The 12,154-nt window shown below is 48.0% G+C and overlaps 1 protein-coding gene across 1 annotated transcript in view; it reads right to left on the bottom strand.

Annotated features, from left to right (window-relative positions):
* NOS1 (nitric oxide synthase 1) overlaps window positions 1-12,154 on the bottom strand; it is a 1,595,398-nt gene that overhangs the window by 1,483,554 nt on the left and 99,690 nt on the right. Inside the window, exon 2 of the mRNA XM_078667121.1 lies at window positions 6,246-6,295. The gene's annotated coding sequence lies outside the window, so the exon portion shown is untranslated. The remainder of the gene's footprint in view (window positions 1-6,245; window positions 6,296-12,154) is intronic.

The following is a 12,154-nucleotide window of genomic DNA, read 5'->3' as shown; positions in this document are numbered from 1 at the left end:
AAACCAACACATAAATAAAAAATTTGTCATTTACAATGACAATTGCTCTAACTTTTACAAAGGCGAAACCGTTGCATTGTAAATGCTTATTCTTCCTTGCTCGCCCGCCCCAAGATTCTGACTTTTCCCATTCACCCCTCCTCCCCTGTTCTTTTTTTGCTCACTCTAATATTCCTTATCTTGTTGCCTTCCCTCTTCCCTGGAGCGATTTCTCCTCTTCGGTTGAATCTCCCTCACCCACTGTTCCCTTTCATTCTCCTAATTTTTCTACTTTTAATAGAATCTGGCACAAAAATAGTTCACTGGTATGACAACTCAACAAAAGTACGAGGTACAAGAAATGAGAGGAAAGTGGGAGTTTTCTACATTGCCTTTACATGAGGTTCGATGTGAAATGTTGCTTTTTGTGTCCTGTTTCTACTGTCGAATGGTACAAGCACATATTCCTCACCTGTATGTAGTTTTTTAAATTTATTTTATTTATTTATTTAGTGTTTTCTATAGCGCAAACATGACCCAGTGTAGGGTGTCGGAGCGCTTTACAGTAGAGTTTCATCAGTCGTTAATGTTTCATACTTCAGTTTAGCATATAGACATATATACCTTCAATCATACAGTTCTCAGGCACAGTTAAAATACATGCACATCTTAGATTATAGTTCAAGAAAATCAGCGCTTTAGGTCAAAGTCCACCAAACAGAGCAGCTGTCTGGTTAGCTAAAGATATCTTGGGGACATACGGAAAGCTTTGTCATTTACTTTGTGGTTTGTATTTGCTGCCTTTATGTTTTTTACGATTCAGAAAAAGGGGGTGGTGATGGACAGAGCATCTGAATTAAGCAGAACACTCCTACCCAGTCAAAAGATCAGGGCTTGATCCATCACCGTTTTTTAGCTCACTGCACCATCCCAGTTCAGAACCTGGCTACATGCAAATTAGTCTGTCCCTGGCCCAGTGCATCATGGGAACAGGGCAGACCAAACTACCAAGCCAATTCTTTACTGGAAAGGAAACAAGCTTCCGGGGACCGGTTTCTGGCATTACAGCAGTCTTCGGCCCGGCTTGCTTGAATCCTGATGGTGCAGTGAGCAAGGGACTCATGTCTGAGCATACCCTTCCACTCCTACAGTGGCCAAAACGATTCAGAAAAGGGGGTGGTGATGGACAGAGCATCTGAATTAAGCAGAACACTCCTACCCAGTCAAAAGATCAGGGCTTGATCCATCACCGTTTTTTAGCTCACTGCACCATCCCAGTTCAGAACCTGGCTACATGCAAATTAGTCTGTCCCTGGCCCAGTGCATCAAGCAAGCCGGGCCGAAGACGGCTGTAATGCCAGAAACCGGTCCCCGGAAGCTTGTTTCCTTTCCAGTAAAGAATTGGCTTGGTAGTTTGGTCTGCCCTGTTCCCATGATGCACTGGGCCAGGGTCAGACTAATTTGCATGTAGCCAGGTTCTGAACTGGGATAGTGCAGTGAGCTAAAAAACGGTGATGGATCAAGCCCTGATCTTTTGACTGTGTAGGAGTGTTCTGCTTAATTCAGATACTCTGTCCATCACCACCCCCCTTTTTTGAATCGTTTTGGCCACCACTAGTGTGGAAGGGTATGCTCAGATGTGAGTCCCTTGCTCACTGCACCATCAGGATTCAAGCAAGCCGGGCCGAAGACGGCTGTATTGCCAGAAACCGGTCCCCGGAAGCTTGTTTCCTTTCCAGTAAAGAATTGGCTTGGTAGTTTGGTCTGCCCTGTTCCCATGATGCACTGGGCCAGGGTCAGACTAATTTGCATGTAGCCAGGTTCTGAACTGGGATGGTGCAGTGAGCTAAAAAACGGTGATGGATCAAGCCCTGATCTTTTGACTGGGTAGGAGTGTTCTGCTTAATTCAGATACTCTGTCCATCACCACCCCCCTTTTTGAATCGTTTATGTTTTTTAGGCTGTCCAGCTTGAGTTAGTCCATCCCGTAGAGCATAGCCTGACTCCTTGTATTCTTCTACGAAATCATTCAGGACTACTCGCTTTCTGTAAAAAAGCCTTTCATATGTGCTCATTATAATTCCACTGCATTCAAAGACAGATATCAAATGTGAGGTTCTGTCTTCCAAGGGAGTGTGGTGTTTACTTTTCTTTCTCGGTCTCCCAAGTGAGAGAATTTATGTGACAATCATGCTGGGTACCGATGTAAGACAAAAGGTTGTAAGAGGTTGATTTTTCTAGCACACAACATAATTTAAATGTCTGTAAATGAACTGTGCAAAACCTTCAGAATATATCAGAATTAGTAAAACACAAATGAAACACTTTTTTTTTGTAAGACTGAAGTATGCTGGAAACAAATTTTAATATGATAAACAATAAAAATAAATCAGTACACTTGGTGATGCTATTGCCACACATTATCGTTTGCGCACTGTGCAGTTTTTAATCAGTAAAACTGTATTTCTGTGCAAATGTAAAGCTATTTCAATGTAAAATGTTTTGTCTAATGGCAATGTGCTATCACACCATGCATACTCCACTTTACACAACTCCCAACTACAACACTTCACTCTACGACACACTATAATACTCTTCTCCCCTCTCCCCAATGCCACTTCACATCACATCACTCAACTCTGACACTCTACTCCACTCCACTCTTTACCACTCCACTCTATGTCACTATTTGCTAGTCCACTCTGCAACATTGTACGACTCTCTAGTAGGATGAAACACTATGCCACTCCACAGGACTCCAAGCTACGCCACTCCACACAACTCCATGCAATGCCACTCCATGCAACTCCACGCTACACTACGACACTCCATGCCCCTCCACTTTGCGACACAACACTCTATTTAATGACACTGTACTCCACTCTACGACAGAGACACTTTAAGCAGCCCCAATTTATGACACTCTATGCCACTTCACTCAACGGCTCTCCAATCTATGACATTTTACTCCACATGGTGCTATGCAACTCTATACCCCTCCACTCTACTCTACCCTATGTCACTCTACTCCACACCACTCCATGTCCTTCCACAACACTCTACCCCACAGCACTGTGAGCCATTCCTCAACACTATGGCCCTCCACTTTACTCCACTCAATGCTATGACGCTCTACTCCCCTCCATGACACTCTATGGCACTTCACTTTACGCCTCCATCAACAGCACTCTGCTCTAATCCTTGACACTCCGTTCTAACACAACACTCCATTCTATAACACCCTACTCTATGACACATTATGCCACTCCACAACACTTTACTCCTCTACTTCGTGACATTCCATGCCAATCCGCTGGCCGCCCTCCTCTAAACAACAAACTTTTATCCATGCTGAACAGCAGCCAAGCTGGTATACAACATGGCTAAGACACATTGGCAAAGCCAATAGCTCTTGCACAGGTGAGACTTATTGGCTTTGTCAGTGCTTGTTCCTCATCTGTTCATTCCAGTGGGCATAACAAGTATCCAAAGGTCTCTGTGCTTGGAAGAGTTGGTGATATGTCTCTCAACCTCTTCGGTGTAGCTATTTAACAAATTGCACTTCCCTTTAAACCTATGTTTCCTGTCTTCCTTACGGCCTCTCTTTTTCCCTTCCAGGTATCCCCTCTTTCCCTCATGTTTGCTTTTCTTCTCCTTTTCCCCTTCCAACCCACTCTGCTTCACTGCTGTCTCCTTTCCCTTCACTCCTTTATTAACTCCCCTCTCATCACTTTTACTTTATCCTAGTCCATGCCTTCTGCATCTACCTCTGTTTATCACAGATTGCAAACCTCTCACCTGCCCTTTCTTCTTTCACTATTCTTTGGTACCTGCGCCCCTTTCCCAGCATCTACATTTCCCTTGTTCTAAATTCCACCACCCACATCATCTTTCTCCTTTCTTCCTCCAATTTTCCTTTTCTCATGTGTTTTCCCCTTCTTCCACCTGCTCCCTACACCTTCTACCTTCCCAGGACTCTTTTCTCTGACCCATTTAATTTTTTTAATTCTCTTTTTTCCATCTAATTTCCCATTTTTACTCTTCTTGAGCCCAGTACCCTTATTTTATGTTTCCCATTTTTCGCTCCCTTTCCTTGATCCTTCACTTTTCTGATCCTCCCATTTTTCACCTTTTCCCTCAACTTTTATACCATTTCCAATTTTCACTTCCCACAGTTTCCATTCTCTCCCCACCATTTTGCCTTTCCCCCCATCACGTTAACCTAGATTTCAATTTCATATTTTTATCCTTGTTCATCAATTTCCTCCTCGGGTTTCATTTATTGTCTATACCCTTTTCTCTGCACAAAAAGGTGTAGACCTTTATTCCACATATAAGATTAATAATGAGTTTTATGTAATGCTTATGAAAGTTAATTACTCCAGCACCCGTGTTGTTGGTCTATACGTTTTGGCCTACATCCTTGCCCCTTTGGGTATGTTCCCTGCATAATATGGTGCCCGAGTCAAAGTGATATCATGTGTCATATTACTCTGGATAGAAGCACTACAAATAAATGCAGTCCGGAGTGTTCTTCTAGACAAGTCTTCACTATATTTGGATGCCATCTGGTCTACTAATAGTATGTAAGATCTCCCAAAAACGGTTGAGCCCACCTAAATATTTCAGGTTTGGGGTGTAGATGGGACTCAATGATGAAGCATGACACAAAATGTGATGAGAGTTCCTATTCCAAGTAATTGGTCTTACCTCACATGTTGAGGTTATAGACCATGTGAGGCCTGTTCATCTTATATCATCTTGGTAGGCTGCAACCATTTGTCCAGATTACATGTTTAGGGAGGTTGTACTAGCAACCACATATTCCTACCTCTCCTTTCTGTATAAAGATATACCCTTTTCGCTCCACACTCATCTTTTTCCCCCTTTTATTTCCTGTTCTCCCCTTATTTTCATAAAGTTAAATAATCTTTTTCTCCTTTTTAATCACCATGCTACATCCATTTTCCTCCAACGTGTTCTTTCCTATAAACTCCATCTTTTCCTTCAATTGCCACCTACTTTACCATCTCAGCTCCTCTTTTAATAACCTCCTCAGATCTGCTATCATTCTCCCTTCATTATGCCCTCCGCGACTTCAATATTGTTCACTTTCCAACATACAAGAAATGCACAGCACCTTTCCAACTCTTTTCCACCTACCTCTCCTCTTTCCCTCTGAAGCCTATATTAATATTCTCCTTCAGTATTTATGTGCAAAGGAACGTTTTTATTGATGTAGGTGTACAACTTTATTTTATGGGTCCTCACTTTATAAACTGTCTGAAAGAGCTTCTGAGGCACTTCCACAATGTTGTTGCTGTTTCAGCAAGACCAGCCTATCATTTAGAGGTCTCTTCTCTTTGTAGGTGCACATGCAAAGAGAATGACATTAGCTCACTGGCTAGACCCTTTGCCGTTCTCTTTAAAATGTTCTGTGCCAGCTGCCAGAGTGAGAGCATGCTAATGGAAGTTATGAGGAGATGTAGCATGATGCACAATGCTGCCTTCTGTTTTAAGAATCCTGTAGAGATCTTATGAACGCAGGATATTGTTAATTTATGTTATGTTAAATTGACTTCGACAGTGTGGCAGATCGTTACAAAGCTTATGCCCAAGAAATGCAAATGAACTGCCACCTTGATGAGATTTCCTGATCCAGGTGAAAATTGCCAGATCCTGCTGGCTTGATCGAAGTGTATGACTTGGACAGTACCAAACTACCAGCGATCTCAAATATAGGCTACAGAGCAGAGTGGTATGATTCACAGTGTCAAATGCAGCACTGAGATCTAAAACAATCAGTGTTGCAGTATTGCCTGCAACCACTTGACCTCGAAGATATTCCCCAACACCTAGAAGGGACGACTCATTAATGTAACCAGCCCTGAATCCTGATTGCGAATGATGCAATATCACATTGAGCTTACTTATTTAAAGTATTTCCCTGGGCCTTCCACAGGTTTCTCATAAGAAGAGCACACCCACTTCATATTCCAAAATGGTGAAGCCAACCAAGTCCATCCATGACATACTTGGCAGAGAGACAAACTGTTGTTACTGAATTGCAGCACATTATCTGCATTCGCTTTCATTAACAAAGTGGTATCATTAGTAGAGCACAAAGGACAGAAAGGATAGGTTAGGTGAATGACAGTATGTCTCCCCTTCTTCTTCCTTTAAAGAAGAGAACAGAGAAGGACATTTTCAGCCAAATTTATGGAATAGGCACTATAAAAAGGGTATCCTGAAAGAATAGAATTTACCTTCTCAAGTAACTCTTTCTTCAGATCCACATTAGAACTTGCCACCAAGCCTGAAAATAAAATATAAGAATATGAATATTCAACTAGAATGAATTTTAGTAAAACAATTCAAGTGATTTTACGATATTATTACGTTTATCTGAACAATAAAACAATTATTCAATTTAGTTATTCCATTATTCTGGGTGCTTAATTATGTAGTTTTTATACTCAATTGTTTACCTGTGCACAAGGTTGGTTTGGCTCATCTACGATGAGCAAAATGGCAGAGGCTGTATTTGTCAAATGACTATAGCATCATTTAAGGTCACAAGGACCACTTTAAGCAAATACTCTCAGTTATAGCCTTGGCCTCTCGGGGTATGGTAGGGATACATGTGAATTCAATACTAATTCTCATTTATAATCTGAGACTGATAAATAACTGCAAATAGACTTCAAAAGATTCATTTCTCTTGAGGATAATCCACGTGACCCTTCTTTTTATGGAGAGGGGGTGTCCTCAGGACACCCCCGCGCCGCACGTCCCTCCAGCTGTGTCTATGTGCCCCCTCCCTTGCTCGCTGCTGATCGTTGCCATTTCTGCCAAGTGCTCTGTGTGTTATTTCCCCACTTGTACTTCCCCACTTGTCCCCCACTTGTTGCCTGTATTGCCCCTGTCTTTTGCGCCGTGACTTTTTCTTTGTGTTTCAGCCCCGGTTCCCTGTGACCTCCGCTTCCCGCCGCCGGAGATCGCGGCCCCGCCCACTTCTCTTCTGTGCCCTCCCCGCTCCCGCCTCCCAGCTGCCCCTCCCTCCCACTTTGCCTTAAATGGAGACCATGCGTGCGCGCAGCGTTCACGCGCAGTGTGCGCGCCGATCGTGCGCCGAAGGCGCGCCAAAGGCAAGCCCGTCTGCGCCCGTCCGCGCCTGGACCGCGCCCAGCGCCAGGACCCCTGTCCCCCGAAGATGCCTGCCCACACGACGGACCTACGCCGCCGCCACCCTCAACGCACTCAACGCCGGCCGAACCCCCGCCTGCTACCGAGCCACCCCGAAACGCACCCACGGACCCTTCACCTGCCAAGCCTGCAAATTCACCTGCCTCCGGACCTGCACCACACCCGCCAAGCCGAGCACCAGCAGCAACCACCTCAAGTGCATCCTGCTCAACACCCGTTCCGCCCACAGACACGCCATCGAACTTTGGAACCTGCTCGACACAACCTCACCAGACGTCGGCTTCCTCACAGAAACCTGGATGAACGCCTCCTCTGCACCCGACATCGCCATCACCATCCCAGACGGATACAAGATCACCCGGAGGGACCGCGCCAACCAGACTGGAGGAGGCATCGCCATGGTACACAAGAACACCATCCGCATCACGACCGACTCCAACAACACCTTCTCCGCCGCAGAGCACCTCCACTTCCAGATACACACCGACCCAAAGACGACCCTCAGAGGTACCCTCGTCTACAGTCCCCCGGGACCACGCACACAATTCAGCGAAGACATCACGGACTTCATCAGCCCGCACGCCCTCCCCTCCGATGACTACATCCCCCTAGGGGACCTCAACTTCCACCTGGAGAACAACAAGGACCGCAACACCGCCGCCCTGCTGGACAACATCGCAAACCTCGGACTTAAGCAACTGGTCAACACCCCCACCCACTACGCCGGCCACACGCTTGATCCCGTCTTCTCATCCAGCAAGCACATCACCTTCAGCCACTCCACCGGACTTCACTGGACCGACCACAGCTGCGTCCACTTCAGCTTCAGAAGAACCACAACCCACCACCACCCGCAACAGGTTCCTCACAGGAGCTGGAGCAAGATCACCACCGAGCAGCTCACCACCTCCCTCAGCCAGAACCCGCCCGCCAGCACAACGGACCCCAACGAAGCAGCCCGCAACTTTACACAGTGGCTGACCGCCTGCACAGAGGACCTCGCGCCACTGAAGAACCCTCCCAGCAGACCCAGAAGCAAGAAAGCCACCTGGTTCACCGAAGAACTCAAGGACTCCAAAAAGAACTGCCGCACCCTCGAGAAAGCCTGGCTCCTCGACCAGACCACAGACAACATGACCACCCTCAAACAAGTCACCCGCAAGCACCACCAGCTCATCCGCACCACCAAGAAGAAATCACTGAAGGAACGACTCGACAACAACACCCACGACAGCAAGGAACTCTTCAGCATCGTCAAGGAGTTCTCCAACCCCAGCACCGGCAACAACGACATCACTCCTTCACAAGACCTCTGCGACGCTCTCGCCTCGTTCTTCCACCGCAAGATCGCCAACATCCACAACAGCTTCGGCGCACCATCCACGCACCCAACCATCGAACCAACGCCCCCCACCGCCACCCTCCGCACCTGGACCACGGTGACCACCGAAGACACAGCCCGCACGATGAACACCATTCACTCCGGATCTCCAACCGACCCCTGCCCCCACCACGTCATCAACAAGGCCGACCCCATCATCGCATCCCAACTCCGGGACATCAACATCTCCTTCAACACCGCCACCTTCCCGGAGAGCTGGAAGCATGCTGAGCTCAGCGCCCTACTGAAGAAACCAACAGCGGACCCCACCGACCGCCCCATCTCGCTCCTCCCTTTTCCTGCCAAAGTCATCGAGAAGACCGTCAACAGACAGCTTGCTGCCTTCCTCGAGACGAACGGATCCCTCGACCCCTCGCAGTCCGGTTTCCGAGCCAACCACAGCACCGAGACCGCCCTCATCGCAGCCACCGACGACATCAGAACCCTGCTCGACAACGGGGAAACAGCGGCCCTCATCCTCCTGGACCTCTCCGCAGTGTTCGACACTGTCTGCCACCGCACCCTAGTTCAACGCCTCAGCAACACAGGTGTCCAAGAGAAGGCACTGGAATGGATCATCTTGTTCCTCGCCGGAAGAACACAGAGAGTCCGCCTCCCCCCGTTTCGATCCGAGGCCACCAAAGTCATCTGCGGCGTACCACAAGGATCATCACTCAGCCCCACCCTCTTCAACGTCTACATGAGACCCCTTGCAGCCATCGCACGCCAACACAACCTCAACATCATCTCCTACGCCGACGACTCCCAACTGATCCTCTCCCTCACCAGAGACCCCGCCACCGCCAGAACTAGCCTACACGAAGGGATGAAAGACGTCGCCGAGTGGATGAAGAACAGCCGCCTGAAACTGAACTCAGACAAGACGGAAGTCCTCATCCTGGGACCATCGCCCTCCGCCTGGGACGACTCCTGGTGGCCCCCCGCCCTGGGCATCACTCCCAAGCCAACAGATCACGCACGCAACCTAGGCTTCATCCTGGACTCCTCCCTCTCGATGACCAGACAAGTCAACGCCGTTGCCTCATCATGCTTCAACACCCTACGCATGCTTCGCAAGATCTTCCGATGGATCCCGACCGAAACCAGGAAGACGGTCACCCAGGCACTCGTCACAAGCCGACTGGACTACGGAAACACACTCTACGCCGGAACCACAGCCAAGCTACAGAAAAGACTCCAACGCATCCAGAACGCCTCCGCCCGACTCATCCTGGACATCCCCCGACGCAACCACATCTCCGGCCACCTGAGGGACCTGCACTGGCTCCCCGTCAGCAAGAGAATCACGTTCAGACTCCTCACCCACGCACACAAGTCTCTCCACGACCTGGGCCCCAAGTAACTCAACGACCGCCTGACCTTCTACACGCCCACCCGCCAGCTACGTTCGACAAGCCTCGCCCTCGCCGCCGTACCACGCATCCGAAGAGCCACCGCCGGAGGACGATCCTTCTCCTACCTGGCGGCCAAGACATGGAACTCCCTCCCCACCCACCTTCGGCTGACCCAGGACCATCTCGCCTTCAGGAGACAACTCAAGACCTGGCTGTTCGAGCAATAGCAGACCCCTTCCCCCAAGCGCCTCGAGACCCTTCCGGGTGAGTAGTGCGCTATACAAATGCTATGATTGATTGATTGATTGAGAGCGGATTGTTCAGTTTCCCTCATTGAAACAGTTATGGTTTGAACTTGTCACTTAATTTAGAAGAAGAAATTGTATTCTGGAGGTATGCCACAATTTCTCTGGATCTCGCAGGTATCCATCGCACATAACACATTATAAGCATACACGTGGCTGAATATTACAGGCTTGGATTCCAATTTTAAAATCAATCAATTTTATGTGTAACGTTTTGATTTTTTCCATCGTGGATTTCATCCAAATGAAGGCCAAAGGATATCTTGTCATTCATTATTTCACTGTTGATGCACCTGCCCCATGAACTGCAACAGACGACCGACACACCAATGGTTTCATGAATAGTTTTACTCGACACAAACCAAGACTATGGCAGGTGTAACAGTGATAATGTAAATTACTCCATGCAGGTACTCAAAATAATCTGTCAGAATCGAAATTGAAGGGCTCCTTTCCGTACACTTTCTCGGATCCTCTACTTCCTCGCCACATATTTTCCTAGGTGTATTTTTATGAAGTGGGCTAAAAAGCTGCCCTGCCCATGCGCGCCACCATGCAAGTCTGCTTCTACAAGCGTGTACTCTCCTAGCACCCAGTTGTCACCACGGAAGAGGAAGTCGAACTCTGGCTGACATCTTTTGCTATGCGAGTGGCTGGACAGTCTCTGTGGATACAGGTCCTTATTGCAAATGTGCTGTAGAAGAGCAACCACCTTGAAGTGGGATATGCTGTCAGCGTGCAAAAGGGCCATTTAAGGCACCCTATAAACAGAGCAGAGAAGCAGCACACACTTCTCTGATGCTCTGGATATTTGAGGCTTCGTTGTTTTGTACTCTTTGCCTCTTTTTAATCTCCACCTAATTACTTTTATGAATCCATGCCAGGATCCTTAGCCTTCCGGGATCCCTGGCCTTGAGCCTTCGCCCTTTCTGTTTTCCCGCCCACCAGGGTTGTTCTTCTCTGTAGTGACCGGATTCAGACCGGACAACATTTAAAATAGTTTTACCAGTTGAGAGGAGTTGGAGGGACCTTGGAGCGGGAACATCCATGAGAGGCGCGGGCCATGAGAAAGATGGGGCGCTGACAGTGTGGCGTGATTGTAATGCTGATAAGTCTGTCTTTGAACTACAGTGACTGCACAATTTTTAATCTTTAATGTTTTATGGTCATACTGTTTTCTTACCTGCATTTTGCTTTTGACCACTTCTTCCTGGTCCACCGCGAGGCTAGCTCGTTTGCGTGGAGGGAGGCTGGTCTCACGCCCATTATTGAGGGAGGTTAGCATTCTAGTGGCACCCCTCTATAAAACCGGATGTTATTCTCTTCGCGCAGTGGGCGCGCAATGGCGTGCTAAAGGCAAGTCCGTCTGCGGCCTTCCGCGCCCAGGAGTCGCCAGGAGCCAGGGACCCTGGCCAATTCACGGCAGATCATGGCCCCCCCCACTGAGCTTGGTATTTTCTATTAAAGAGTTGCTGGATATGAGATCTAATCCTTGCCTCGCCGGTCGGTCTGACACCTGACCATTTACGGAGGGCCCTTTCTCATGCCTAGGTTGCCGGTTCCAATGCTCCTTTGATGAGAAAGTATCAACTAACGGGGCCCCTTGCTGTGCCTCTGTTAATATATAACCCTTTGCCACCCAACCTGCAATCTCCGAACATTTTAATTCAGGACCCCCCATAGGACCAACACAGGCAAACATTCAAACAATTCTCAGCCGGGGTGGAGAAGTCTACTATGCACTGTAAGATCTCTTCCCAAGCACTCTGCCAAGGTTTGGATCTCCTCTCCTCTGAGCAGCCTGATCTTGCATTCTTGACCGAAACTTGGCTGAAGCCACATTCCGTCCCCGCCATCACCCTCGATCTGCCTGAGGGATTTAGGCTTGTCCGGATAGATAGAAAATTAAAGGTGGGGGTATAGTACAT

This window comes from Lissotriton helveticus, chromosome 11 (assembly GCF_964261635.1).
Source record: "Lissotriton helveticus chromosome 11, aLisHel1.1, whole genome shotgun sequence".
Classification (NCBI taxonomy): Eukaryota; Metazoa; Chordata; class Amphibia; order Caudata; family Salamandridae; genus Lissotriton; species Lissotriton helveticus.
This window is presented reverse-complemented; position numbering and strand designations above follow the sequence as displayed.